Source organism: Nanorana parkeri, unplaced genomic scaffold (genome assembly GCF_000935625.1).
Source record: "Nanorana parkeri isolate BGI_ZX_2015 unplaced genomic scaffold, ASM93562v1 scaffold1167, whole genome shotgun sequence".
Lineage (NCBI taxonomy): Eukaryota > Metazoa > Chordata > Amphibia > Anura > Dicroglossidae > Nanorana > Nanorana parkeri.
The window spans coordinates 112,246-118,116 of NW_017307435.1; positions in this window are offsets into that span (position 1 = coordinate 112,246).

The window sequence follows — 5,871 nt, forward strand, 5'->3', positions numbered from 1 at the left end:
AATTAATAATACATTTTTAATTATTATGAATTAATATTAATAAAATAAATAATTAAACATATTATTAAGTATATCATGTAATTCGTTATATAATTAAATGTTGATAACTGTATTTATTTAATTAAAAAGTGCCATGGATGAGAGCTGGATAGGATAAAACTAGGCTGGAAGAGAACATACCACACAAACGTCTCTTCTGACCTCATTAGAGGTTAGAACTCACTAGACTCTTTTGTCTGAGTTAATCTGATTGGCTGGTCGCGTGCCGACGCTTTGTGATGCATACATTGAATCGCGTGCTCCGATTGGCTAGAGATGAACTTTTTCATCTCTCGATGCTGTGCTACACACGTTGTCACAAAGCTGAGAGGGGGATCAGACTGTACAAGACACACTGTTCGCTAAGGGCCGCGAGTCGCCGCTTGCCTGTGCTTCGTGCTGCTTCACGTGCAGTGTGTCACAGCCTTTAGACGGCCCTGCGTGGCACCTAACTGCCTAAGGGAGATACAGGCATGCCATGCGTAGGCATGACATCATATATCTCCAAGAAGGAGAATGTCATCTTTTAAATCCTGAAAATATACAGTGAAAGGGTTCACGATAATAGCGGAGTTATGCATTTAAAATACTAGCTGCTAAGGACTGCAATCACTTTACTGAGTGAGAGAATTTAGCGGAATCAAGGTCCATAGCATCTGCCAAAGGAGTGGACTGTGTGGGAGGACAGGCCAAGCCCTGCAGCCTGATGTTTTACATACAATCTGGTTTTAATTGGGATAAATCCCTTGTATGCTGGAATGCTGACTGCACATTGTTAGTCTGCCAGTGTGATTTTTCCCCAGCTGTCTCAGTAGACATGTCATTCTTATATTGCTGTCATGAGTATATGCTGCTTGCTTGTACATTGGGATACTATTATGTGACCAGCAGCTATACATTAAAGAGGAACCTTACCCCCACGTATTAATTTTATATTTCAGTCACCTCTCTCCTTCTCTACAAGGTTGTCCTCAAAAAACATTCACATGTCCAGCGACTCCAGCGCTTACCGGTGTAACCTGTCGCTCAACGCTGGTCCTGTGCCACCATCTTCCTTTGTGACGTCACCGGGAGCTGGTTTTTGCAGCCAACACCCTGATGACACAATGTGTAGTAGATGGCCCTGAAGTCTTCTGGGATTTGTGAAGTTAGTATGCCAGACGGCTGATAGAGGTTCTAACATTCCTCTACTTAACTTATAAATAAGCATTTTAAGTTTGGTCTGTGTCGCTGTTAGAGAGATTTCCCCTTGCTTCTTATCCTTGGGACAACCTTTTTTTTACCGGACAGGAAGCAAAGGAATCTCTCTATTGGAACCTCTGCCTGCAGTAAAAGTTCCAATCCTTCCCCACTCTATCCAAAATTAAAATACACTTTAAATGCAGTTACCACTGACCTGGTAGACAACATTGTGTTAGCTCTACAGATGGACCTGGGTGCAGTGCCATTCAGTTTGACTGACACCCCAACACACTAAAGGAAAGCACCTCTAACACAATTGTATTACATTGCAGCACAATGCATTGCAGGGCATTGCGTCGGCAACAATGATGCAGATACAATTTTGATTGAATGTGCATCCTTATTGCAATGCAAGTTAATGCACGATATGACGTGTGCTAACGCACATCAGACCGAACATCTAAAGGGGACCAAATGTTCTCTGTTAAAGAAAAAGTTAATATGTGCATGCCAGTCCACCAGTGCTGCTGATTTTCACTTTCTTAAAGGGCTACTGCGGCTGAAGAATATTCATACTCCACAATTCCAAGATGCCTGATGCCTGTTCAATCCCCCCATCTCCACTCTCAGGACAATAGTGTTGTAGAAGCCGATGGATGGAATAAGAGTGCCCAGCAGGAAACAGGGCATCCAACAAAATATTTTTCCGCCAGTTAAGCTTTTTAGGATAGTGAAGATCAGCGGTGTTGGTGGTGGGACAGGTAAGTATTAATTGGTTTTCTTCAGGGCTGTCCTTTTATAAAATCATTCATTTAGCAAAAGTTCAGTAGTTTCAATGGAGAGAGCAAGAGGAGAGCAAGTAGTTGGTTACCAGGAGGAGCAATCAACTCTACCAATTCATAACCAGTCTGACTCACTAGTCCCAACCAAGCGCATCTGCCTGACATGTTCGGGCTCACCTATACACATAACCAGATTATTTGACCATTGTCTCTTGTCTGTGTGTACCCTTATGCTCTGCTACATATCTGGGAAGCCTGGCAGGAACATTCCACTGATGGAGTGCCCAAAAAGATAGTCAGGAAGTGAATGGGTCATTCAGCCATCCACAGTCCACTCATGACTGTAAAACCAGCTTTGTATAGACTGACCCTTTCATTATTGGTGAATAATGTGTATTTGGGTGCTAGTGATCAGTCTGTTGCTGTGATGTTATACTCAAAACACCAATGGAACCTGTTGCTTTTAAGGTGCTACAATAAACTCCTTATTTGTTTAAATAAAACATGTATTTATTGAATCTGTATTAATTAAAATATCGATAAACCTCAATAAAAATACACAAAATCAATATATATGACCGATCCAACCCTCCAAGCCACACCAATGAGACAGCAACAATCAAGAGCAATCAGATATCAAACATTATACAATTTTATCCCTAGATATCTTCTTCTTTGCTGTATTTATGTGACCCACTGTAGCTGAGATATGGTTTGACACGTTTCAACTCAAGCTTTCTCAGGAACCTAAATTGAATAGTCGAAGCTTGACATGTGGATCATACACCAGTCATCCCATAACAGGCGGAGACCACATAACCAAAGTGTGGATCAGGGGGCGGGATACAGAGAGACCCAAAGACATTACTAATATTATATACAGTATGGATTCCCTATTGACAAACTCCATGCTATTACTATTCACATCCAAGTCACATATTGAGGTGTGCTTATTAAGCTATCATCAGTAGCAAATATATACGCTACAGCTCCTCTTGTTGAGATGGGGATGGCCTGCGTTCGTGATGTACCAAATATGCTTTCCCGCTCAATCAGGATGGTCGGTGGCTATATCTCCCCATCTGTCCAGCCCCCTCCTTGGTGTACTTCCTTCAGGATGGCTAGCTCTGTTGCTCTGATGTTATATTAGTCTTTAAAAAGAAAGTAAAATGTTGCATTCCAAGGCTATGTAACTTAACCGCTAATAAAATGGTTTGCCTATGGTTTATCTTGGCCAGGATCCAAGATTACAAGAGACTATAATGAAACAGAGTGTGAACGACCCCAGGGATTCTGACTTCTAGTCTCTCCAGGGATGTATGTCAGATATGTGTCTGTGGTTTAGTGCTAACATTGTTTATAAACATGGCGACCTCCAAGAACAAATATTACATTCCCCGGTACTATAACTACCCCAAGGCTTGACCATCCTGGTCTAGCATGCCTTGGTCACATGATGGCACTAGTGTGGTTCTAATGTAGGAAAGTTGCAGATGAAGGGAATTTAATGGCTGCCTTTGGCTAATACTTTCTCTACAGGTAGGTATTGCAAAGGACACGTTAAAATGCAAAGATATTTCAACATATAGCATGTTTTTAAATAATGAAAAAGTGCCAAATCTACTGCTTTGAGATGTGTAGGATGTCAGGCAAATTACTGTTATCTTATTATACCAACTGTGCCACTAAAATGTTGGTACAGAGCTTTTTACGTTGTTAAGGTACATTAAAACATGCACCAAAAAAACCTAGAGGTAAGCATTAGGGTCCTTAGTATGAGCATTTATTAAATAAAAAAAATAATTATAATTAATAAGAACAGCCAGCCTGATATATGCTATTTTGTGTCTATACCAGACAAAAAAGGTTAGGAAAGGAAAGAGGGGCTTTAATGGCACCAAGCGACAAGTCCAATGAATCACACAATTAATTTAGATTAAAAAAATTGTTTGATTAGATACAAAATATAAAAACGGCCATGATTAAAATCTATTGGTACATCATAATAGAAAAAACCTCCAGCAACTACTCAGTTCCATGATTAGGGCATATAAAACATGATTGGATTCTTGAATATCTAGTGAAATTATTTGTGATAGTAATAGATATTGAAATAGTCAAAACATGATCAATTGTGATAAGAATCGATCCAAATGTCATGTAAAAAGCCTTATCTGGAGCCAATGAAGTGGATGAGTTGCAATTTTTCTTCATCAGGAAATGGAGGCAATGGACCAAATGCGGAGCCAGTGGATGCACTCAATATGTAACAGCCAAAACGGAGAGGTAGGCACCCCCCGGTGATGAGACATGGAAGCCGAGGCCACAACAACTGTATTGAGGTTTTTTTTTTTTACATATAGTGGAGAGGAGGCAAGTGCCTCAGATCCACAATTCCATCTAGTCTGACCACTGTATTCCAGTCACAGAGCAGGGAAGGAGCTGACTAAAGCGACAACTCACAGTTGACCCCGCCACCATCCCACATAGACGCCGCCAATGTGTGCAGGACCGTCTGCGGCTGGACTCAGGATCTGTTCACCAAAACCTTTTTGTTCGTGTCTATACCAGAATTAAAAATTAATTAGTTGAGTTGCCTGCTCACTTACATACAGAGGATGTAGCAGCAATAGATGTATGATGCAATATGTCGAAATTGTATTACTTATCAAAGAGGGGACTGAATACTTTTGCAGGTGTCCTAAAGAACACTTCTTAGCGAGCAAACTTTTTATCAGTAGCCTTTAATTTCAACCTCTATTGCGTGAAAGGAGCTTTCCTATAGTCATAAGAGTTTCATGTAGATTCTGAGTACGGATTTCTTGCTGGAGATGAACCATTTTATAGCTATGAAGGTTCCATACAGATTGTCAGTACTGCTTTATTACTTGTGTGCAAGAGAGAGAACATAATCAATGAGATCTGATAAACGATCGTAATGACGGCAGTAGATGTTTTGTACTGTATGCAAAAGCAGGTTTTTGTTTAGCTTTAGATAGCTTAGGAAAGGGTTAAAGGCTTTGTCAGGTTGTTTTTTGCCATTTGCCCCTGTTGTGGAGATTCACCCCTATTTATTTGTCCTGCTGGCCAGGACAAATGTGATAGAGATAGAAAGTGATGAGAAATCCAAAAAATTAGTTGTCATCAGAGCTAAGAGTGAGAAAATTCCTCCAACTGGGGCACCTGTTCCTGTGACAATTCTCTAAAGCTGGCCATACACCTTACAATTATCTGCAGATTTTCTGTGGTAAGATGGAAAAGGTGGAACAGATTCCTCCATCTACACTTAACTGTGTGGATGGAGTAATCTCCACCTGGCCAAGCTTCAGTATCTAGTTAGTCGGCCCCGCTGGCTCCCAAAATACCTGAACAGTCTGATTGGATGCAGGCATTGTTCGAATGTTTTGAGAGCCAGCGGGGCCAACTAGCAAGATACTGAAGCTTGGCCCAGTGGGAGATTCCTCTATCCACACAGTTTAGTGTGCATGGAGGAATCTGTTGCACTTTTTCCATCTGACCAGAGAAAATCTGCAGATAATTGTAAGGTGTATGGCCAGCTTAAGATGTGAAATCTGTTCTTTTGGAGAGATTTCCTCTCATTTCTCAAGGACATGAAGTAAAACAAAATCTTCCCAGTGGGGCAGAGGCATAGAAAAAATAACTCGATAGGGGTTTTAACCCTTCCTTTATCTATCTAAAGCAGGGGTAGCAAACCTCCGGCCCTCCAGCTGTGGTGAAACTACAAATCCCATGATGCATCTCTCTCTGGGAGTCATGTCTGTGGCTGTGAGAATCTTGCAATGCCTAATGGGATTTGTAGTTCCACCACAGCTGGAGGGCCGGAGGTTTGCTACCCCTGATCTAAAGG